The sequence below is a fragment of the Oncorhynchus mykiss genome, chromosome Y (assembly GCF_013265735.2).
Source record: "Oncorhynchus mykiss isolate Arlee chromosome Y, USDA_OmykA_1.1, whole genome shotgun sequence".
NCBI classification, from domain to species: Eukaryota; Metazoa; Chordata; class Actinopteri; order Salmoniformes; family Salmonidae; genus Oncorhynchus; species Oncorhynchus mykiss.
Window position 1 is genome coordinate 29,474,752 of NC_048593.1, and position 25,858 is coordinate 29,500,609.

General features: G+C 41.8%; 1 protein-coding gene and 1 long non-coding RNA gene across 2 annotated transcripts in view; one reads left to right on the top strand and one right to left on the bottom strand.

The window, feature by feature from the left end:
• The window catches only part of LOC110509404 (sodium/calcium exchanger 1), a 79,993-nt gene that overhangs the window by 12,173 nt on the left and 41,962 nt on the right, over window positions 1-25,858 (bottom strand). The window lies entirely within an intron of this gene.
• LOC118945365 lies at window positions 12,757-22,534 on the top strand. Its single transcript, XR_005040535.1, has 2 exons — window positions 12,757-18,550; window positions 18,663-22,534. It is a non-coding gene; the product is annotated as an uncharacterized LOC118945365 (long non-coding RNA).

A 25,858-nucleotide genomic window follows, 5' to 3' on the forward strand; every position in this document is an offset into this window, starting at 1 on the left:
GTGACTACCTCAAATCAAATCAAATTTTATTTGTCACATACACATGGTTAGCAGATGGTAATGCGAGTGTAGCGAAATGCTTGTGCTTCTAGTTCCGACAATGCAGTAATAACAAGTAATCTAACTAACAATTCCAAAACTACTGTCTTGTACACAGTGTAAGGGGATAAAGAATATGTACATAAGGATATATGAATGAGTGATGGTACAGAGCAGTATAGGCAAGATACAGTAGATGGTATCGGGTACAGTATGTACAAATGAGATGAGTATGTAAACAAAGTGGCATAGTATAGTATAAAGTGGCTAGTGATACATGTATTACATAAGGATACCGTCGATGATATAGAGTACAGTATATACGTATGCATATGAGATGAATAATGTAGGGTAAGTAACATTTATATAAGGTAGCATTGTTTAAAGTGGCTAGTGATATATTTACATCATTTCCCATCAATTCCCATTATTAAAGTGGCTATCTTCTGTATACCACCCCAACCTTATCACAACACAACTGATTGGTTCAAGAAGGAAAGAAATTCCAGAAATGTACTTTTAGCAAGGCACACCTGTTAATTAAATGCATTCCAGGTGACTACCTCAAATCAAATCAAATTTTATTTGTCACATACACATGGTTAGCAGATGTTAATGCGAGTGTAGCGAAATGCTTGTGCTTCTAGTTCCGACAATGCAGTAATAACAAGTAATCTAACTAACAATTCCAAAACTACTGTCTTGTACACAGTGTAAGGGGATAAAGAATATGTACATAAGGATATATGAATGAGTGATGGTACAGAGCAGTATAGGCAAGATACAGTAGATGGTATCGGGTACAGTATGTACAAATGAGATGAGTATGTAAACAAAGTGGCATAGTATAGTATAAAGTGGCTAGTGATACATGTATTACATAAGGATACCGTCGATGATATAGAGTACAGTATATACGTATGCATATGAGATGAATAATGTAGGGTAAGTAACATTTATATAAGGTAGCATTGTTTAAAGTGGCTAGTGATATATTTACATCATTTCCCATCAATTCCCATTATTAAAGTGGCTGGAGTTGAGTCAGTGTCAGTGTGTTGGCAGCAGCCACTCAGTGTTAGTGGTGGCTGTTTAACAGTCTGATGGCCTTGAGATAGAAGCTGTTTTTCAGTCTCTCGGTCCCAGCTTTGATGCACCTGTACTGACCTCGCCTTCTGGATGATAGCGGGGTGAACAGGCAGTGGCTCGGGTGGTTGAGAGAATGCCAAGAGTGTGTCATCAAGGCAAAGGGTGGCTACTTTGAAGAATCTCAAATATGAAATATATTTTGATTTGTTTAACACTTTTTTGGTTACTACATGATTTCATGTGTTATTTCATAGTTTTGATGTGTTCACTATTTTTCTACAATGTAGAAAGTAAAAGTAAAGAAAAAACCTTGAATGAGTAGGTGTGTCCAAACTTTTGACTGGTACTGGAGTTACAAGATAATGTGACGAATAAACAGAAATGCACTACTCAGAATATTAAAACACCAGAGCAATAGGGCAGGCATTTTTCAAATGTCCAATACATTACAGATGAGTGTGTGGGTGGGGGCCCTGAATTGCCTGGAGCCCTCCAGCTTTGCGTGGGTTGCAGTGTGCCTCTGGTACACCAGTATATGGGAGGGGAACACTGAAAATGAATTACAGACTGACCAGGATGCCTTTCTCTCTGGTGAGAGAACATGAACAGATAAAACATAAGGCAAAACATAAATGAGTTAAGTTATATTGCCTACAGTCCCACAGGTGAGTGTGTAGAATATTAACGTCAACACTAACACATTAGCGCTGTCAAATTATGCTTTTGCACATGCAGCTGTGGGTGAGGTTTATGAAGCACAAATTCATGGGGTTGGCATGGCAACAGGTAGCAATAGTGTATCTTCTGTTAAAAAGTCATGGCCTTCGGCAAGATATCTGTAGTCAGAGCGTGGAAGAGGAAGCAGGAGAGACTAGTGAAATTAAAAAAGGCCTCTCGTATTTCGCTCTCTATGTTTATGTTGTAATCCATCTCATATCTTTTAATTGGTATATGAGACAAGTGTTTCAATTTCAATTTCACTGCACAAGTACAGTGAAATGCCTTTTTTTGCAAGCTCTAAACCCAACAATGCAGTAATCCGTGGAACAAAAATAAGAAATAACAAGAACACAAGAAGCAAGTAAGCTACAGTATATACAGGGCCGGTTCCAAAACAATATTATGGCTCTTAATACCAGTCTATGGCTTGGGTAGCTGGAGTCTTTAACCATTTTCCAGGCCTTCCTTTCACACCACCTGATATAGAGGTCCTGGATGGCAGGGAGCTCGGCCCCAGTGATGTACTGGGCTGTTGCCATACCAAGCAGTGATGCAGCCAGTCAAAATGCTCTCAATGTTTAAGCTGTATAACTCTTTGAGGATTTGAGTACGCATGCTAAACCTTTTCAACCTCCTTAGTGATTTGGACACCGAGGAACTTGAAGCTCTTGTCCTGCTCCACTGCAGCCCTGCCAATGTGGATGGGGGTGCGCTCGCCCCCTGTTTCCTATAGCCCAGTGGCCACCAGCAAGTCAATCGTGATCCTAGTCGATCACCAAACATTTCTGGAGAAAGCAAACAAAGTTTTGCGCTCCTTTTTTTATTGTTGTTGTGCTGTTGGTGTTAGGTGCACTTCATTCAGAAGCCCTGCGCACCGTGTGGGCAGAGTGTTACCATTTTGAACCATTTGATTTGCCTACCTGGTAGACCCTGTGGCTAAATCGTGTGCGCCTACTGCTCTGTTCAATCGGATAGCTCAAATCATGGTGCCTACAGATTCCAAGATGAGTAACGTTTAAAACCATGACTAGAGAGACTGTCAATGAATACAGCAAAGAGCTGCTGTTTTTATGAAGCACTGTCAACACTGTTTTAATTCAACACTACCACAAAACATAAAACGTGCTTCTCCCTACTTCCACTCACGCTACAGCTGCAATGAATGAGTAGCCTGGTGTATCGATAGCCCTGTGTTTCTATTATTATTAGCAGCTCGTCGTGTCTATTTTAATATCAAGGAATATTTCACTTTCTCTGGTAATAGGAACAACATGAATTTGTGCATGGGGCAGATGCGGTGTGTCCCCTCTCTCTGGTCAGTCTCACCGGATGAAAGGAAGGAGAGAGCAGGGACCGTGAGAGGCAGATCCTCTGCTGCTCTCTCCCTTCCTCCGCTGAGACTAATGCCTTGTTCAAAACAACTGGGAACTCTGAAATCTCTGACTTCCGACTTCAGTGCATTCAAGACAACTGGGGATTTGGAAAAAAAACTAGATCCGACTGAAAATTTGTTTTAAACTGTCATCCAACTCGGAACTCCAAGTCGGCGTCTTTCTAGAGCTCCGACCTGAAGATTACTGACGTCATGACTTGACCTTGTCTTGAAAGCACCATGACCATCAAATGCAGGTACCATCAGTCCAGTCATATAAAAAAGCAAATTATTTGCAAATTATTTCAATTTATGCTCAGCTGTGCCTCGCAAGTGCTACACCAACTGATCTATTTTGTAATCAAAGCTTGAGTTTTGAAATATAATATGGTCTAATAAGAACAATATTGGTATGCCAATGATATAGCCAATCTGCTGTGATAATGTATTAAGCCTACTGCACAAACCTCATTCCTGCAGAACTGTTTTTATTAGGTCAATGTAAAAAAAAAAATGTAAGTCATGTTTAAAAACAAATCTGAGCAGTAGATCTTTGCTTGCTTTTTGTCTGCGAAAGTGATCTTGACTCAGAAAAGGTTGGTGACCACTGCTGTAGTCCATGATCAGCTCCTTGGTCTTACTGACGTTGACGGAGAGGTTGTTGTCCTGGGCACCACACTGCCAGGTCACTAGTCTCATCGTCGCCGGTGATCAGGCCTACCACCGTCGCATCATCAGCAAACTTGATGATGGTGTTGGAGTAGTGCGTGGCCATGCAGTCGTGGGTGCCTGGGACACCTCCCTCTGCAACTGGATCCTGGACTTCCTGACGAGCCACCTCCAGGTGGTGACACATCTGCCACGCTGACCTTCAACACGGGGGTCCCTCAGTATTGCGTGCTCAGTCCCCTCCTGTACACACTGTTCACCCACCACTACTTGGCCGCACACGATTTCAACACCATCATAAATTTTTCCCGACAACACGATGGTGGTAGGCCTGATCATCAGTGCTTAATTTGTAAATCTGGAGGTGCCGGAACAAAAAGTGAGCCGAGAGGGGGGTGACCTGGGGAGTTCTGAGGACCAAAACGCATAAGAAAAAAAACCTTTTGAATAAAGCATTGCATGTATATCATCGCATCTGCGTAGTGGCATAGAGCAGTAGTAGCCTAGGGTCCGGGAAAAATGTGGCCTTTTATAAACGTATTTCATGCAATTCTACATCATTTTGCATGACTGGAGACTTTGGCGGAATCTTTTTTAATAATACAACACAAATGATTGAAATATCAGGCTACTTTGACACTGACGAACTGATAAAAACATCCTTGTCTTGAATCCATCAATAGCCTAGGCTAGGTGTGTGGAGACATATTGTAGGCTACAATATGAGGAAGAAATTATAGTCCTAAAAATGCTTTCCAGTTTCACTGACTCACCCAATGATGCACAACTCACTCGCTAGTGATGGCCGCTATCTCTCTCGCTCTAAATTTGGAAATTGATCAAATATTTTGGTAGCAGGAGCCATTTGCATTCCAACCTGTGTTTTCCCTTGATTTTATTTTAAATATTGCGAAAGGCCTGTTTTGCCTGCGTGCTGTTCTTTCATCGCAGATTTGCGGCACGTTCCCGACTGTAGGCCATTCCTTGTTATTGGGCTACAAGCTAGGCTTTTTTAAAATAAGCTATTGATCCTCTGTGGATAAATTATAGGCCTTCTCATGGTGTAGTAGGCTATTCTGAATTATTTCATTTATTTCTGAACATACAGCAATAATTCTATACATATGGCAAATGTATTTCAATTCATCAGGGGTGCTGCAGTTCCTTCAGAAACCTTCGCGAGGCTATTGATTCTATAAGGAAATATATGATGAAGGGCAACGCTGGAGAGATGAGAGTTGCAGGCTCATGTCTTTCAGAGCAGAGAGATAGAGAGAGATCATAGAAAGTGAATCTCATTCTAGTTATGTAAGAGATACTGGCGCGTTCTCACACAAACATAGGTTACAATGTTGGCAAATGATAAACCTGGGCCGGCTCAACCCAAATCACATACATTTGTTTTGTAGGGGCAGGAGAATTAACGAAGACGAGAGGTACCTGATCCGGCCAAATAGGTTCCGGAACAAAACAGTCCAAAACGGAGAGGCACCGGATAGTGTTCCGGCAGGATCCAGCTCAAATGAAGCACTGCTGATCACCGAGGACAATGAGACAGCCTATAGGAAGGAGGTCAGAGACCTGGCAGTGTCGTGCCAAGACAACAACCTCAACGTCAGCAAAACAAAGGAAATGCATCATCTAGTGAAGTTAGGAGGCTGCAGAATGCACAGAATAAAGCAGCAAGGATTGTTTTAAGGTGGAGATATGGTTCTTCTGTTGCAGTCATGCGCAGTGTTCTTGGTTGGTCATCAATCGAACAAGGTAATTGAAAAAAACATGCTTATTTTATTTTATAATATATCATTTAAAACGGCCAAGTTCCATTCACAACAGTTTTCAGTTGGTAAGAGACAGACATTCCATAAATACTAAGAATAGATTGTCCACCATGCGTTATCCAGACAGAAAACAGAAATAGGCAAAAGAACATTTCGATTTAGAGCAATACAGAAATTGAATAAATTAACTGAGTAAACTAGAAACCTTTCAATATATAAATGTAAACATTATTTTAAAACAATTTAAATATAGTATATAGAAATGTTGTGGGATTATAGTAGATGAAGAATCATTTTTTTTTTAGATTGAGTATTTATTGGGTCATTATGCTAGTGTATTATGTATGTTTGTAATAGTGTGTTATATGTGAAAGTGTGTTTATATTATAAATTGTATTTGAATGTTTAAGGACTCTTGGAAGATTAGTCCAAATGGGGACTAAAAGAAATCCAAATCAAATCAAATCAAACAAAGGAGCTTATCACGGATTACAGGAAAGAGAGAGCCGAACACGCCCCCATTCACATCAACAGGGCTGCAGTGGAGCGGGTTGAGAGCTTCAAGTTCCCCGGTGTCCACATCACTAAGGACCTATCATGGTCCAAACACACCAACACAGTTGTGAAGAGGGCACAACAATGCCTCTTCCCCCTCAGGCAACTGCTCGGCATCCGACCGCAAGACGCTATAGAGGGTAGTCCGTATGGTCCAGTACATCACTGGGGCCGAACTCCCTGCCATCCAGGACCTCTATACCAGGCGGTGTCAGGGGAGGCCCTAAAAATGGTCAAATACTCCAGCCACTCAAGTCATAGATTGTTCTCTCTGCTACCGCACGGCAAGCCGTACTGGAGTACTAGTGATTATATTGTTATTTCCCTCATCAATCTACACACAATACCCCACAATCACAAAGCAAAAAAATTTTTTTTTTTATTAATTAAAAAACAGATCACTGCTGGGTCTTCCTTTGTAATCTGTAATGGACTGTAGCCCCTGACACATGTGGCACCATGTTAAAGACTGATGACAAACAGCAACCATTTTGGTGTGAGACAGATCAAAAAGGACCTTATTTATTTATTTATTTACAGTTAACTGAAGTTGGCTTGCAAACTAGCAAGTGACAAGAACGTTATCCAGCCTGCATAGCAACCATTTTGTTTATAACGGACAATGAGTCCTTTTGCATAGCAACTATGCAAAAATAATTAGCGTCTTGGTCACATCTGTAGCAACATGGCCAAAAGAACTTACAAACAAATTTTGGTCCGGACTATATCTTCTGGTGGAAAAATGAAATTGTATGAATTGACTTATCAAAGTAAGGTTAATGAAAATATGTAATTCATTGTTATTTTAATATGTTGGTAACAGTTTGTTTGATGAATTATTGTCTCATCAAACCAGAGCCATTGTGTCTGTGGATTTGTGTCCCTGAGGAATGGTTGTGAGTGACGAGCTGCAGTATGGGTTCACCTGCAGCCCACGGCATCTGAATCACTTTCTCAATGTGCTTCTGGGTGGCTGATGAAAAGGAGCTCCAGAATCCCAGAGGAGTGATGATTAGAGAGAACAAAAGGAAAGCTGGCCCCCTTTTCCTGTATGTAGGTACAAGTACTCTGGTGAGTCTGACTGGGAACCCTCTAAGTCCCATTACCCAAACTCCTTTTTATGTGAGCTTGCTGTGGGGAGACCAGTCTAAGTCTCTCCGGGTGCTTACTGACTCTGGGGCAGATGAGAGTTTCATGGACACTACCCTGGTATCAGAACTCAGTTTCCCTACTCAACTCCTCTCTGTTCCCATGGATGCCAGGGCACTAGACGGCCACTCCATTGGTAGAGTCACACACAGCACAGTTCTCATTAATATGCGGGTATCTGGAAATCACTGTGAGTCAATTCAGCTCCTCATTGAGTCCCCTCACATACCTGTTGTTTTGGGTTTTTCTTGGCTCCAGAAGCACAACACACATATTAACTGTACTACGGGTTCCATCCTGGGTTGGAGCTCGTTCTTCCATTCATACTGCCTAAAGGCGGCACAGCCTTCTCCGAAATGTCTGCCTACAGGGTTAAGTACGGTCTCGGAGGTTTTTCTGGAGGTTTTTCAGCAAGGCTCGCGCTACCTCCCTTCCTCCACATCGTCCTTACGATTGTGCTATTGACCTCCTTCCGGGCACCACACCGCCTCGAGACCGGCTATATTCTCTGTCTGGTCCGGACACCAAGGCCATGGAGGAGTACATTGAGGACTCACTGGCTGTTGGGAGCATTCGCCCTTCGGCCTCTCCTGCCAGCGCATGATTCTTCTTTGTGGGGAAGAAGGACAAGACCCTGCGTCCATGTATTGATTAACGGGGCCTCAATGACATTACGATTAAAAATTGGTACCACTCCTCTCTTCAGCTTTTGAACCTCTCCAGGGTGGCTACTATATTTTCCAAACTGGACCTTCGAAATGCTAACCACCTTTTGCGGATAAGCGAAGGAGATGAGTGCAAGACAGCTTTCAACAATGCCAGTGGACACTATGAGTACCTGGTTATGCCGTTTGGACTCAACAATGCGCCGCTGTCTTCCAGGCCCTGGTCAGCGATGTGCTCCGGGACATCTTGAATCGTTTTGTTTTTGTCTACCTTGTTTTCTCTCGTTCTGCCCAGGAACACATTCTCCATGTTCGACAGGTCCTTCAGTGCCTCCTGGAGAATCAGTTGTTTGTAAAGGCTGAGAAGTGTGAGTTCCATCGCTCCACTATCTCCATTCTGGGATACATTATTGCTGAGGGGAATGTTCAGATGGATCCGGAGAAGGTGAGAGCAGTGGTGGATTGGCCCCAGCCCACGTCCAGGGTGCAGCTACAATGGTTCCTGGGATTTGCACATTTCTATCGCCGCTTCCTTTGGGACTACAGCAACGTGGCGGCTCCCCTCTCTGCACTCACCTCTCCCAAGGTACTGTTCACATGGTCTCCAGCAGCGGACAAGGCTTTTGGGGATCTAAAGCAGCGATTTACGACTGCTCCCATCCTCATCTATCTTGACCCGACTCGTCAGTTTGTGGTTGAGGTTAATGCTTCCGACGTGGGATTAGGGGTAGTTCTTTCCCAGTGATCCGTCCAGGAACATGTCCCATCGTCTTAACTCTGCGGAGAGAAACTATTATGTTGGGAACCGGAAACTCCTAGCTATTAAGATGGCTCTGGCGGAGTGGAGACATTGGCTGAAAGGGGCGGAACTTCCATTTATGGTATGAACGGATCATAAGAATTTAGAATACCTCAGCACTGCCAAGCAGCTCAACCCAAGGCAAGCTCGTTTCGCTCTGTTATTTACCTAGTTCAATTTCACCATCTCCTACCGCCCAGGGTCAAAAAACAAGAAGCCGGACGCTCTATCCCGTCTGTACAGTTCCACTGTCACTCCCTCTGAATCTGAGACCATCCTCCCTGCCTCTTGTTTGGCAGCTTCTGTTGTTTGGGGAATTGAGGCTCTGGTCCGTAAGGCACAGCATTCTCAGTCAAACCCTGGGGGGCCCGACTAACCGGTTGTTTGTTCCTGATTTGGTCTGGTCTCAGGTCCTGGAATTACCTCCAGGCTTACCTGTCATCCTGGTACTCATCGAACCCTGGCTTTCCTCCGTCAACGCTTCTGGTTGTCCACCATGGTTCTGATGTCTCGGCCTTCGTCGCCGCATGCATGGTGTGCACGCAAAGCAGGTACTCACACGCACCAACGGACATTGTAACAATAAGGGCACATATATACAAATACAATCAGTGGGAATAGGGGCCAGGTGTGTGTAATGAAAGTTCCAGAGGGATCCATGACATCCTCATGAATCTTATGTCAGATTCCCTTCATATTTTGTATTTAGAGTCATTATTTTGACTCATTTAATGGCTTTGAGAGATATCTTTTTTTACTTCATTCAAATAAGTCCACACTGTACCCATAGATGCACGTTAGCACATTTGCAAATGATAAAAATACTTTGCAAATATTCTTCACATGAACCATAAGTCAAATTGACTACAGATTTGGTATATAGACTCAATGAATAAGCCTCTAATGAATTTGAGAAAGATTAGTAGCTGCATTCAAAGTAACGCTGAAAATATTTAACAAATCTTAACATAGACCATTAGTCAAATTTATACCATAATTGGTATACACTGAGTGTACAAAACATTAAGGACACCTGCTCTTTCCATGACATCGACTGACCAGGTGATTCCAGGTGAAAGCTATGATCCCTTATTGATGTCACTTGTTAAATCCACTTCCATCAGTGTAGATGATGGGGAGGAGACAGATTAAAGGAGGATTAAGAACTGTAACGCTGTTTTTCACGCTCAACAGTTTCCCGTGTATATTAACAATGGTCCACCGCCCAAAAAACATCCAGCCAAATTCACACAACTGTGGGAATCATTGGAGTCAACATTGACCAGCATCTCTGTGGAATGCTTTCGACATAAACTCAATAGATGAAATAATGACTTTAGAAATGATTACCTGCTGCATTCAGAGGTAACCAACCTACAGCACTAGACTAAACTTCACTTGCGTCATTCTTGTGGTACTGAAAGATAAGCATTGTAACTGATTGCGCATAAAGAAAGATAGATCAAATCAAATCAAAGTTAATTTGTCATTTGCGCCAAATACAAAAGCTTACAGTGAAATGCTTACTTACAGGCTCTAACCAATAGTGCAAAAATGTATTAGGTAAACAATAGGAAAGTAAAGAAATAAAACAATAGTAAAAAGACAGGCTATATACAGTAGCGAGGCTATAAAAGTAGCGAAGCTACATACAGACACCGTCTAGTCAGGCTGATTGAGGTAGTATGTAAATGTAGATATGGTTAAAGTGACTATGCATATATGATGAACAGAGAGTAGCAGTAGCGTAAAAGAGGGGTTGGTGGGTGGCGGGACGCAATGCAGCCCGGTTTGCCAATGTGCGGGAGCACTGGTTGGTCGGCCCAATTGAGGTAGTATGTACATGAATGTATAGTTAAAGTGACTATGCATATATGATAAACCTTGCGGTCAGAGGCCGAGCAATTGCCGTACCAGGCTGTGATGCAACCAGTCAGGATGCTCTCGATGTTGCAGCTGTAGAACCTTTTGAGGATCTCAGGACCCATGCCAAATCTTTTTAGTTTCCTGAGGGGGAATAGGCTTTGTCGTGCCCTCTTCACGACTGTCTTGGTGTGTTTGGACCATTCTAGTTTGTTGTTGATGTGGACACCGAGGAACTTGAAGCTCTCAATCTACTCCACTACAGCCCCGTCGATGAGAAAGGGGGCGTGCTCGGTCCTCCTTTTCCTGTAGTCCACAATCATCTCCTTTGTCTTGGTTATGTTGAGGGAGAGGTTGTTGTCCTGGCACCACACGGCCAGGTCTCTGACCTCCTCGCTATAGGCTGTCTCGTCGTTGTCTGTGATCAGGCCTACCACTGTTGTGTCGTCTGCAAACTTAATGATGGTGTTGGAGTCGAGCCTGGCCATGCAGTCATGGATGAACAGGGAGTACAGGAGGGGACTGAGCATGCATCCCTGTGGAGCTCCAGTGTTGAGGATCAGCGTGGCAGATGTGCTGCTACCTACCCTCACCACCTGGGGGTGGCCCGTCAGGAAGTCCAGGATCCAGTTGCAGAGGAAGGTGTTTAGTCCCAGGATCCTTAGCTTAGTGATGAGCTTTGAGGGTACTACGGTGTTGAACACTGAGCTGTAGTCAATGAATAGCATTCTCATATAAGTGTTCCTTTTGTCCAGGTGGGAAAGGGCAGTGTGGAGTGCAAAAGAGATTGCATCATCTGTGGATCTGTTTGGGTGGTATGCAAATTGGAGTGGGTCTAGGGTTTCTGGGATAATGGTGATGATGTGAGCCATTACCAACCTTTCAAAGCACTTCATGGCTACGGACGTGAGTGCTACGGACATGAGTGCTACAGGTCTGTAGTCATTTAGGCAGGTTGCCTTTGTGTTCTTGGGCACAGGGACTATGGTGGTCTGCTTGAAACATGTTGGTATTACAGACTCAATCAGGGACATGTTGAAAATGTCAGTGAAGACACCTGCCGGTTGGTCAGCACATGCCCGGAGCACACTTCCTGGTAATCCGTCTGGCCCTGCAGCCTTGTGTATGTTGACCTGTTTAAAGGTCTTATTCACGTCGGCTACGGAGAGCGTGATCACACAGTCGTTCGGAACAGCTGATGCTCTCATGCATGCCTTAGTGTTGCTTGCCTCGAAGCGAGCATAGAAGTGATTTAGCTCGTCTGGTAGGCTCGTGTCACTGGGCAGCTCGCGGCTGTGCTTCCCTTTGTAGTCTGTAATAGTTTGCAAGCCCTGCCACATAAGACAAGTGTCGGTGCCGGTGTAGTATGAGTCAATCTTAGCCCTTTATTGAAGCTTTGCCTGTTTGATGGTTCATCGCAGGGCATAGCAGGATTTCTTGTAAGCTTCCGGGTTCGAGTCCCACACATTGAAAGCGACAGCTCTACCCTTTAGCTTAGTGCGAATGTTGCCTGTAATCCATGGCTTCTGGTTGGGGTATGTACCCACAGTCACTGTGGGGACGACGTCCTCAATGCACTTATTGATAAAGCCAGTGACTGATGTGGTGTACTCCTCAATGCCATCGGAAGAATCCCGGAACATGTTCCAGTCTGTGATAGCAAAACAGTCCTGTAGTTTAGCATCTGCTTCATCTGACCATTGTTTTTATACACCGAGTCACTGGTGCTTCCTGCTTTAAATTTAGCTGGTAAGCAGGAATCAGGAGGATAGAGTTGAGGTCGGATTTATCAAATGGAGGGCGAGGTAGAGCTTTGTACGCGTCTCTGTGTGTGGAGTACAGGTGATCTAGAATTTTTTTCCCTCTGGTTGCACATTTAACAGAAATTTGGTAAAACTGATTTAAGTTTCCCTGCATTAAAGTCTCCGGCCACTAGGAGCGCCGCCTCTGGGTGAGTGGTTTCCTGTTTGCTTATTTCCTGATACAGCTGACTGAGTGCGGTCTTAGTGCCAGCATCTGACTGTGGTGGTAAATAAACAGCCACGAAAAGTATAGTTGAAAATGTGGGAGAAATTAGGTACATATATGGATAAATACACTGTCCTATATAAAAGAGGGATGCATTTGCCATTCTGGTAAGGTACATTGTCTATTGTATAGGACAGGAAGCCAGAGTGGGGCCATGGGAGAGGGCAATACCTAGGGCAGCTGGACATACAAAGATCAGAGGTTATCTAAGGACGGGGGGTTCAGCCAAAGGACCAATTGATGGATTACAGACATCAATCACATCACAGGAGACAAGTCTGTTTGATCTTAGACAACCATATGAAGAGAAGGCAACCAGAACAGCTAGGCACCCTAAAGCTAAAGGAGATGAAAGACACCAAAAGGGACACATGGAGTTAATTACAGGGTATGAACACAGGCCACAGGAAAGGGGAATGTATAGTATTTTTAGTATAGCTGAGCATGCTAAAAACAGAAGAGACACATAGTCTGCTGACCCTAGATAACACACAAACAGGAGAACGCATTAAGCTGAGTGAAGGGTCAAAGCAAGGGTCTTGTCACCATTAGGATCTAATGGAAAGCAGATGGGGGCGTTATTGGGCTGAACAAGCAGGAAGCACGGATTGGGATGTAACTTAATTTGCATATGGGAGGGACTTATATGGTAGGTGTATAACTCAGAGCGAGGGCTCTGAAAAAGTGTGTGTGTTCCGCGGACCGCTCCGGCTTATGATACTGTTGTATTAAAAGTCTATATTGATTTTCACAAAGTTCTTGGTTGTGTCATATTTGAACCGATTTGCCACTACATAATTGGCGAGCTTGCCAGGAGAATTAGGGACTGAATAACGTTCTTGGCTGGCAGCGGGATCTTTGGACGATCTGGGCAAACAAGGGTGGCCACCCAGCTAAGGTAAGACAACAGTGAAATGTTTGCGTAGATCGCTTCAGAGATCCTGCCTCAGCAAGAGGAGCGTCAAGTAGGTCTCTCTCTCTCAAATTTCCTAAAAACTATAGAAACGAAAGAACTTTTTGAAATTCAATGAATTTGCATGCATGTGTGTAAGCTTGGAAATTGTATAATGAATGTGCATGCATGTCTAGTGAGTAAGTAGGTGGGAGCTGTGAACTTCGCTGGTGTAGGGTGTGTTATTCTGGCATGTTGGGGCTGGGATTGGGCACAGGGTTACAGCTATCTGCTTATAAGGTTTGAATAAAATACGTAGTTATAGAAGTCCTGCGATACCGCTTCAAAAATATTTACCAGAAGGTCTGAATGGGTAGGTTACTTTATTGATAAGTAATCCTGCGATACCGCTTCAAAATATTTAGCTGAAGGACTGAATGGGTAGGCTACTTTATTGATAAGTAGATAGATAAACATTCATGGCTACCGCTTCAAGGAAAAGGTCTGTACGGATGAGTATTTAGAAAATAAATACACATGGCTACCGCTTTGAAATGAAGGTCTGTACGGGTGAATATTTAAAACACAGAAAGAACGCTGGCCTGATTGTGCGACGTTCAACTGAAAAAGGAAATCCTGCGAATATAAAACGCTCCGTCTAGCTAAACGGGGGTTTATAAATCAGTAGGTCGCGCCACGATATTGCTCTAACGTAGAATAAAGATCAATACGGGGTGGATGAATAGGATATGAAGACAAGCTGATCCGATTAGACAGTAGTCTCGTCATGTCGTAAAAATCCTATAGGATAATACCAGTTTATGTAGAGGAAGTGTATTAAACTAGGGGATAAACTATAGGTCGTTTTTAGGTAAAAACGAAGAGTATGCGTGAAAAATCCTATAGGATAATACCAGCTTATGTAGAGGAAGTGAATTAAGTTAGGTAATAAACTGTTTTGTTTTTAGGTAAAGACAAAAGGATTGAATGAATGCTGTAATATAATTATTTGTGATGAATGAGCAGATTAGAAAGAAGAGGAAGAACAGGCTGTGTGTCTGTGACCAACTGGGAATGCGCAGGCCTCTCTGACAGTTAACTAAGTGAAATTTGAGAAAGAGAGCGCATTTAACTCTCACTGGGAAGAGGAACGAAATCGATAAATATTGGGCAAGATAAGTTATACATAAGCATAAAACATTGACTGGATAATGAGTTAAAAGACCATTGTAAAAATTACAATAGGTGTTAAAAAGAGGTATTAAACAAGGCATGGATAGTATAAAACGGATGCGAAGTAGGAAGAAATAACTTAAAAATATACAGATAAACTAAAATATACTGGTTAAAATAAATCTAGGCAAAAGTGAGAATTGCATGAAAATAGAAGTCTAGAACACATTAAAAATATCACGAGCCCTGTAAACGAAATAGGAGGCTGCAATTTAAAAATAGCCTCAGGAATTAAACAGTAAAATAGGCTAAGAGAGAATATAGCAAGCGGATAAATAAAGAGATAAGAAAGTGCAGACATTATAAATAAGCTGAATTAGAAGGAAAATTATATGAAATAGGATTTAATACATTGAATAAAGTTAAAGTAATAGTATAAGCAAAGATAAAAACACAGTGATATTTGAGGTGCTGTACTAGAATAAGACATTAAGGCTTCTGTAGTATTCAGTAATACAGTTGTAGACATTATAGAGTAGGTTTTAATAGGAGGTATTAAGTGATGTGACTAATAAATTATTATTTGAGAAAGTAGGGTAGATCTACCTTGGAAAATAGTAAATAAAGTATATAATGCGATGGGAGAGTTTAGGAAAAATAAATAGTGGCATGGAAACAAATGGACTGTTTCTCCCTGGAATATAGAGATAGCGAAATTTAATAAAGCCATAGAGTCGCTGAAAGAAGCGCACGTTAATTCTACCAATTCGATTTGAATATGAAGGAGCGGTTTGCTACAATGTAGGGCAACATTACCCGGTAAACAGGATAAATAAAATAATGAATTGGAACGATCACATACAACCATAACAAGAAGCTTAACTTACCAGCGTTTTAATGTTAATTAACATTATATCATCAGAAATACATTACGATGGGGGAAGTGTAAGAAGTTGTAGAGCAGGGCTAACTAGTGTGGGGGAAAATTAGTGTAAGATGACACTGGAATGCGATAGTAGAGAATGCAGAAATACAGGAATTTACACCCGTTTTAAAAGAACAACAACTGATCGTTCTAAGGTTAGTACGAATGAAGTTTTCACCAAGCGGTGTATAGTCTCTGATTGATCAAAAAGTGGTTCATAGAGAGTACAGTTTATGTGATGAAATACGTACTAGATCACGTTTTACCTAACTTATAGTAAGGTACCGATGTAATTTACAAATAGCCCCACTCGGAGTCGTTTTGCATTAAAATGGCGGTTTCAGTGGTGATAAAATGCGTGGAGAAGTTGTTATTAGCGTCAAAATACGGAAAATAAACGTATATGAAAAATCACAAGCGTGGTAAAAATAGTTAGAAGAAAAGCAAATTGTAGAGTATGGGTGTATTCAATTTCTGATACAGATGGCCGAGCAGGGGGGAATTGTGCGTTCTGTGCATGGCTGGAGCTTTTATCGCATGCTCGGGATAAGTGAGGGGATTTTAGTATGTGTGTTACTGTTGGCTTGCTGATTTAGAGGGTGGCATGGTGAATGTTAACGAAATGTACATTTCTTTTCCAGAAAAAAGGGGTTACATTTTCAATGGGTTTTTCAGTTCGGTTTCAAATTGGGTATGCAGAAGGATGGAAGTGCTTTTGAAAGTGTGGTTAAGATGTTTCTAAAGAAAAAAGAGTGAAAACATTATAATGGTGTCGAATGCCCTGAACTCTAAGAATTTCCCGTGAAGACTGATCAACTTCACTAGAAATTTTTGGAATAGGTGGGATTTAATTATAAAATGATTGAGAAACACCAGTTTCTGTTCAAAGTGTAGAATCACTTTGAAATTCCATTATTTCCTTGGGAAAAAGATGAAGTTGTAATCTTGAATTGACTAGTTATTCAAATAGGTTTATTTTTATTTAACATGGGGTTATAGGAGAACATATCAGTTCCCTGGGGTTATGGTCTTTGGGTAAATACAAAATGTGCTTTGTTCATTCTACATATAAAATGGAAATATATGTAAACAAGGGATAACAGTTACTCCAAATAGGTTATTGGAGTGGGGGTTTCTGCAAGGGTTATGATGATAACTACATAATCTGTAACTCATCTGAGAGATCGCCAGTAGAATAAGGGAGTTATCATGGAAATGTAATGTCAGAATGCATTCATGCTTGGGAGAGACTATCATAACACCAAGTGGGTGTGAAATTTATAAACAACATTTAGTTATGTTTTGGATATAGGACTGTTTAAATTTATTAGGCCTAGGGAAGCTCTGGAAACTAATCCTGAGACAGGTTGATTGACAGAACTAGCAGAATATTAAATTAAAGGTTTTTGTTTCTTTTATTTTACAATATCATAGTAATTGGAGTGATACATTGGAATGACATAAGTCATTGAATAAAAAGTATAGTCTGTTGTGTGATAACACCCAAGGATGAAGAAGACATTACAAATAGTGGTAATTTATTGCAAATATGCAGTCATTATAATTTACTTTACCATTTTTCTTGTTTGGTCAATTTATTTTTGGTTTGAGGAAAATAAGAGTGTATATTTTTCCTGAGGAGGGACTGATATATATTGACTAAAAATGATTTGAGAATGTTTAAGTATGTATCAAACTATGGAAGGAAATTAGGAGTAGTGACTTATGTGTTATGGGTTAGAAAAACTGTAACTACATTGGGGGCTCATATATGAAGGTTATGGTAACAAGAGGGGGGTGTTATTTCTAGAAACAGTGTATATTGATAGACAAGATAATTCACAGAAAAGGAAGGACAGTTGGTTTTGTAAAAATATAGGGACAATTCTAAAAGTAAATAGAACATTACACATACCTAGATTATGGTAAAAGTGATAAGTAGTGGCATTTTGAACACTAGAGCAAAAGTTTAAGAAGCTTAGGATTTAGTTTTGTTAGGATTGGATATTCTTTCAACTGGAAGACACTTGACTGATTACATGTTATTCTTGCAGCAGTTACGGTAGGGACCATAATTTGGCTATCATTATGAATATTTTTGTGGCAAGAGGCCAGGTATTTAAGACAGAATGTTTACATAGGGCTGTTATTTAAAAATTAAGATTTAGTGATCTTGCTCTCAGAAGAAAGTCTGTTGTCAGGAAATAACCCATGAGTTAGTATGTATGTTCCCAGGAAAAGACGCCAGATGGAAGGGCATGGGCTGAATTCTGGAAACTGAGTGTACATCAAGATACACCGGGCTGGGGATATACTTCTTACAGCACCTGCAGTGGTAAAGATTGTCATGTCTCTCTATGATGGGTGCATAAGTTTCACAAGAAGTAAGGTCCAGCTGAATAATGGGTGAGCTTGAAAACACCATGACAGAGGACGTGAAACAAAACAAAAGAGAGGGAGAGAGAGACTAGATTCTACTGTAGACATACTGGGTTGAGTTTGGGGGTTATTTGTTTTATTTGATAATGTATCATGTGAATAAGGATATATGTTAGGGTAGTTGTACTCTAAACCACATGTTGAAGGCTCAATGTGGAAGCTCATTCTGTGTTGAATTACTTTAAGAAGGAATAATGTTGATTAAGGTTATGCACATGTTTATCAGTTGAAACAGAGCAGATGGGGAACTAAGTAAAAAATGACATGGTTTGGGAACACCTCTCAGAACCTGCGGCCGAAAGGGGAAGACTGGATGAAAGCACGAGGAAGCCAATTAGGGCCTCCATTTTTGTGGAGTCCAGCAGAAAAGTATCCTGGAGGCATAGAGTCAGGTGAAGAGAGAGTGGGAATTGTCATGGTCTCAGATTTCAGTATTCATGAATACAGTCATGCATAACATATAACATTGTCAATACTGTTATGTTTTGTCCTTTGTTTTCCAAGTCTTATGTTTAGGAAACCAGATGGAGAAGGGTTCTCCAGCTTCAGCTGGAATGTCAGTTTGTGTGATGAGTGATGGAAGTAAGAGAATGTATGGTGTAATCATAGAACAGAGGCCATAAGTCTCTAAGTATGAATGCCCCATAGAAAGAAGGCAGAAATCTGAACCAGGATGAGAGGTTCCACATCTGATGATCCAAGGGGACCAGAAGGATCTCTCCCAGTGATACCAGGAGATCGAGTCTACGTTTGAGTGTTCCGAAGGAAGTGGGATCAGCCGAGGAGGGAAGGACCCTACGAGGTGGCAACAGCCACAAACACGACCGTCCAAGTGAAAGGAAGCAAGACGTGGTATCATCTAAACCACTGCACCCGAGTCCCGACGGAGAGAAGGACACAACCATACAGAGATGAGGACACAGAGGATGCTGATTCACCAGAAGGGACCCCGGAGGGAGCAGGAGCAGCGGAATCGATCAAAGCGCCGGGGAGGAATCAAGAAAATGGCAGACCAGATACAACGAGTGCATCAGCTAACACACTCAGAAGAACCAACCAGGGAAAAAGAGCCTGAAAAGAAAAGAGACAAACAACCAAAGTTTTCTCCAGTATGGCCAGAAAGCCCAGAAGTGGGAGGGGGTAACATGTCTGCCACTCCTGATGATATACCTGTTGGGGCAGACCTCTTGGACAGAAGCCCTCTACAGTGGGACCCCGAGGTATTGCCTAAAGAATGTGAACATCTCTTCCCTGAAATGGTCACCTTCCAGATGGAAGCACAGTCCGGCCTGAGGAGGGAGCCTCAGGGGAAGACAGAGGAGGAGAGGCCTCACAGGAACAGAAGGAGAGACCCCGCAAAGAGGAGGAAAAGTCCAGCAAGCTACAGAAAATGGGGATTTCCCCAAAATTGACTTTTCAGCTCTTGAATTGTCTCCTTAACAGACACTTGAAGTTAGAGCCACAGAAGAACAATGATATTGACATAACAGAAGTAACAGTGAACGCTAGTATAGCAACAACAGACTCACGCACAATCAAGATGTAGGGTGGAAACAGGAAGAGAAGAGAGGAACCAGTCAAACAACCTAAAAAGACTGACAAGGTTAGAATCTCTGTCCCACCTCAACATATAACTGAAACAGAAGAAGAGAAGACAAAAGGATCAAACCCTTACCGGAGATTGCATTCGGTGGATGGACATATCATCGAACGAAGAGAGAAGTCATTTGGGATGTGACCTGACGTTAACCAAAGAAGTAGACGAGTGGGTGCTCACCATGAATCAGATTGAACCAGTTGAAGGTGAAATAACGAGAACAAGATTGACCGAAGGGAGTAGCGCCTCAGTCATTAGAATTGGTCTTATGCCAATACCTAAACAGGGAGAGCCTGTGGTAGCTAGAAAGCATCCGAACCAGGAGGGTTCTTTACTGACATTTTGAACTTTTTGACTAACTTTAATGACCTACCTCAAGATAAGAACATTGCAAAGATGACAGACAGACATACCAGACTCTGAACCACTCAAGGACACCACATGAAATGAATAGTGAAGAATGAGTGGTACGATTAGGCTAAGTATACAGCAGAAATAAACATAGGAGGGACAATTGTATTTTGTGTAGAAAATCACCTTTGTCTGATCTTTTGATAGTACCTGAACCTGCATCATTTGAAGAATGCGTTAAATATAAAATGTTCAATATTCAGAGAAAATACTACATTCCCTTGTGTGACATAGAATGTAGGATTGCTCGAGGGAGCACTAGAGGCAGAACCATATTAAATTAGACTGGGTTGGGAGTTCAAGGCAAGAGATGAAGTTAAATCTGGATTTGAATCTTAATTTTTGTGGATAACATCAAATAAGAACTTAGAGTGGATTAATTACATATACTATAACCAACAGAGATTCATTAACTATACTGACTTGGCTTTAACGGCGTTGGGGGAATAGGTACAGGATACCAGTAAAATGTCTTGCCAAAATAGACAGGCTCTCAATTGGCTTTTTGCAGAGAAGGGTGGAGTTTGTGTTATGTTCGGGGATGATTGTTGCACCTTTATTCCCAATAACACTGTGCCTAATGGATCCCTTGCAATCGCTATGGCTAAACTTAAAGGTTTAAGAGAAAAGGTTAAGAAAAATGCTGGGGTGGACTCTCATGTTTGGGATTGGTTGGACTTAGCATTGGGGAAATGGGGAGCCATGTTTGCTAGGACGGCCTTTATGCTGGAAGGGGGGTTATTGGCTCTGGGTATTGTATTTTGTTGTGTTTTACCCTGGGTGAAATCACTTGTGATCCAGACAACGGTTAAACAGATGTTTGTAAGTAGAGCTGACACTCCGGTGATAGTTGATCCTGTGCCGGGTAGGCCAGGCCACTATACTGATGAAAATGGACAGTTATGCTGTCATTCCAAATTCATAAGAAAGTCAACTGATGCATATCCACAAAAAGGGTCATTTCCGTAGTAAGTACAAGAGGTGTTATGTAAGGTCTACTTTTGCTCACGGCCTTGTGTTTTAGTATGTTTTATCAAATGTTTTTATAGGTATATCAATGAATATATCTGGTTTCTTTTAATTAAAAGTTAGTTTTGCCTTCTAAAATGCTAGGTTATATTTAAAAACATGTAGGTAACAGTGGGATATCCCAGTTACAAGTGTCTACGGACCATGTCCTTAATCTTCTAACAGAAGTTGGTATTGATGGTATCACGGTTGTTGGAGAGGTGTCTGAGAGGGAGAATCATGTGGAAAGCTTAAATGTAGAATGATGTGTCAATTTTATTTTGTAACTGCATGGAGGCCTAGTGTTTTCTCATATTCAATTTATTATTTGAGTCATTGCTTTATTATATATATTTTTCTTTTTCGCGTAGCTGAGAACCTCAGACAAGGTTATGTATTTACATGCTCATGCTTTAACAAAAGATAATGTATTATTTTTTGTTTCTATACCGAACTAGATATTTTACTCTTATGAAATACTAGAGATGTTTGGTGTAGGTGATTAGGAAGTTTTATTTTTTAATTATTTTTTATTTTTTATTTAAAAATAATTTTTTGGGATAATCGACTGTTGATATTATGTTCCATATATGTCCTTTTTAAGTTTTTGGTGCTTATTAAAGCACCAGAGGGGGGTTATGTGGGAGAAATTAGGTACATATATGGATAAATACACTGTCCTATATAAAAGAGGGATGCATTTGCCATTCTGGTAAGGTACATTGTCTATTGTATAGGACAGGAAGCCAGAGTGGGGCCATGGGAGAGGGCAATACCTAGGGCAGCTGGACATACAAAGATCAGAGGTTATCTAAGGACGGGGGGTTCAGCCAAAGGACCAATTGATGGATTACAGACATCAATCACATCACAGGAGACAAGTCTGTTTGATCTTAGACAACCATATGAAGAGAAGGCAACCAGAACAGCTAGGCACCCTAAAGCTAAAGGAGATGAAAGACACCAAAAGGGACACATGGAGTTAATTACAGGGTATGAACACAGGCCACAGGAAAGGGGAATGTATAGTATTTTTAGTATAGCTGAGCATGCTAAAAACAGAAGAGACACATAGTCTGCTGACCCTAGATAACACACAAACAGGAGAACGCATTAAGCTGAGTGAAGGGTCAAAGCAAGGGTCTTGTCACCATTAGGATCTAATGGAAAGCAGATGGGGGCGTTATTGGGCTGAACAAGCAGGAAGCACGGATTGGGATGTAACTTAATTTGCATATGGGAGGGACTTATATGGTAGGTGTATAACTCAGAGCGAGGGCTCTGAAAAAGTGTGTGTGTTCCGCGGACCGCTCCGGCTTATGATACTGTTGTATTAAAAGTCTATATTGATTTTCACAAAGTTCTTGGTTGTGTCATATTTGAACCGATTTGCCACTACAAAAACTCTCTAGGCAAGTAGTGTGGCCTGCAATTTATCACAATATACTCTATACAATATACAGTATACTTCAGGCGAGCAAAATCTAGAGACTTCCTTAGATTTCGTGCACGAGCTGATGTTTACAAAAATGCACAGACCGCGCCCCCTCCTCTTACCGGAGTGTGCTGTTTTATCTTGCCAGTGCAGCGTATATCCCGCTAGCTAAATATCCATGTTGTCATTCAGCCACGATTCCGTGAAACATAGGATATTACAGTTTTTGATGTCCCGTTGGTAGGATATTTGTGATCGTACCTCGTCTAATTTATTGTCCAATGATTGCACGTTGGCGAGAAGTATTGATGGTAAAGGCAGCTTTCCCAGTCGCCTTCTCTGGGTCCTGACCAGGCATCCGGCTCTTTGTCCTCTGTACCTGCGTCACTTCCTCTTTCAAATAACAGGGTTGTCGGTCCTGTGGGGTGTTTGGAGAATGTCTTGTGCGTCGTCTTTGTTGTAGAAAAAATCTTTGTCTAATCCGAGGTGAGTGATCTCTGTCCTGATATCCAGAAGCTCTTTATCTAATCCGAGGTGAGTGATCACTGTCCTGATATCCAGAAGCTCTTTGTCTAATCCGAGGTGAGTGATCACTGTCCTGATATCCAGAAGCTCTTTGTCTAATCCGAGGTGAGTGATCGCTGTCCTGATATCCAGAAGCTCTTTATCTAATCCGAGGTGAGTGATCACTGTCCTGATATCCAGAAGCTCTTTATCTAATCCGAGGTGAGTGATCACTGTCCTGATATCCAGAAGCTCTTTGTCTAATCCGAGGTGAGTGATCTCTGTCCTGATATCCAGAAGCTCTTTGTCTAATCCGAGGTGAGTGATCGCTGTCCTGATATCCAGAAGCTCTTTGTCTAATCCGAGGTGAGTGATCGCTGTCCTGATATCCAGAAGCTCTTTGTCTAATCCGAGGTGAGTGATCTCTGTCCTGATATCCAGAAGCTCTTTGTCTAATCCGAGGTGAGAGATCGCTGTCCTGATATCCAGAAGCTCTTTGTCTAATCCGAGGTGAGTGATCGCTGTCCTGATATCCAGAAGCTCTTTATCTAATCCGAGGTGAGTGATCACTGTCCTGATATCCAGAAGCTCTTTGTCTAATCCGAGGTGAGTGATCGCTGTCCAGATATCCAGAAGCTCTTTGTCTAATCCGAGGTGAGTGATCGCTGTCCTGATATCCAGAAGCTCTTTGTCTAATCCGAGGTGAGTGATCGCTGTCCTGATATCCAGAAGCTCTTTGTCTAATCCGAGGTGAGTGATCGCTGTCCTGATATCCAGAAGCTCTTTGTCTAATCCGAGGTGAGTGATCGCTGTCCTGATATCCAGAAGCTCTTTGTCTAATCCGAGGTGAGTGATCGCTGTCCTGATATCCAGAAGCTCTTTGTCTAATCCGAGGTGAGTGATCGCTGTCCTGATATCCAGAAGCTCTTTGTCTAATCCGAGGTGAGTGATCGCTGTCCTGATATCCAGAAGCTCTTTGTCTAATCCGAGGTGAGTGATCGCTGTCCTGATATCCAGAAGCTCTTTGTCTAATCCGAGGTGAGTGATCGCTGTCCTGATATCCAGAAGCTCTTTGTCTAATCCGAGGTGAGTGATCGCTGTCCTGATATCCAGAAGCTCTTTGTCTAATCCGAGGTGAGTGATCGCTGTCCTGATATCCAGAAGCTCTTTGTCTAATCCGAGGTGAGTGATCGCTGTCCTGATATCCAGAAGCTCTTTGTCTAATCCGAGGTGAGTGATCGCTGTCCTGATATCCAGAAGCTCTTTGTCTAATCCGAGGTGAGTGATCGCTGTCCTGATATCCAGAAGTTCTTTGTCTAATCCGAGATGAGTGATCGCTGTCCTGATATCCAGAAGCTCTTTTTTTGCCGTAAGATACGGTTGCAGAAACATTATGTAGAAAATAAGTTACAAATAATGCAAAAACCCCCACATAATAGCACAATAAAACTGTATAAAACCCATAAAATTGCTGCCATTTCTTCTGGCGCCATTTTACATGATAGAGTGCTTGCTTTGTTATCTAACAGATCTCATGTCCTTTCTGTCATCCTGTGAACACCCGTTCATTGCTGCTCGCAGCAATATTTATTACTGTTATTATTGTTTTATCACTATTGTTATTAATCTAAAGGAGCATTAATCTAAACTGATGCTTCTCTTGGTCCTCTGTGAAATGTTCTTCTTTGTATTGCATCACCTAACTGGGCCCTTTTCAAATCAAAGCCTATATATATATATATATATATATATATATATATATTTCATTAATACAGAGTTAGTGAAGCATCACATCTGGATTTATAGTATTAATGTGGCTTTAGCATTGAAAGGTTGAAATGGTGCTTGAGGCCATTCTAGGTTGAGGCCATTCTACTGTTCTGTGGGCATAAGGCTAGTGCATTGTAGTGGCAAGCTGGAAAACATGATACCTTTCCAAGGAGGAGGCTGCTCTGGCACTGGGAGCGAGGAGAAAGTGTATATTAGGAGAAAGTGTATATTAGGAGAAAGTGTATATTAGGAGAAAGTGTATATTAGGCAATAAATTCTAATATTTATCTCTGTACTTCTCCATTTAAAAATGAATGTAAATCTCTTGCGTAGTCCTATGAGCGGTGCTTTTTCCCAAAAGACTGTCTGTGTCAGCCATACTCAATGGCCAAGATCGATGATAAATCTCCCACTAGCTCCTCTTTTCTCTGTCCCTGTTCTCTTCCCACACTTTCTTTAGAAAGCTCTCTCCTTTTCTTTAGCGTTTATATTCTCTCCCACATTGTCTGCCCTGTTTGCCTGATGCTAACAGTGTAAAAGCCATACCTTTATTAAGGGTAGATGCAACGGCTTTTCTTTCAACAATTAATGGTTTCTATACACCAAAAACATTCTAAAATGTTAGTCATACATCAAAAGCCCTGTTTTATCAATACTTCTTTATTTTTCATAGATGAAGACAGAATGATAGAGCAAGCGAGGAACTGCTGAGGCAAAGAGGAAGAACCTAACGGAAGAGATGAGAGGAGGGATTTAGGGAACAACTCTGAAACAGAGCCACCTCATAATTACTGTGAGAGAGAGCGAGAGACCGAGGGAGAGACAGAGAGAGAGACCGATCTGAGGTATGATATAAGATGAGGAATGTAATTAATCTTTAACCAGTTCTCTTCCCTGGCGTAGGAATTATAACCCTCTGTAGTCCCTAATTGTTTAACATATACTGTGGGGGCGAGTGGCTGGGGGAGACTGAGA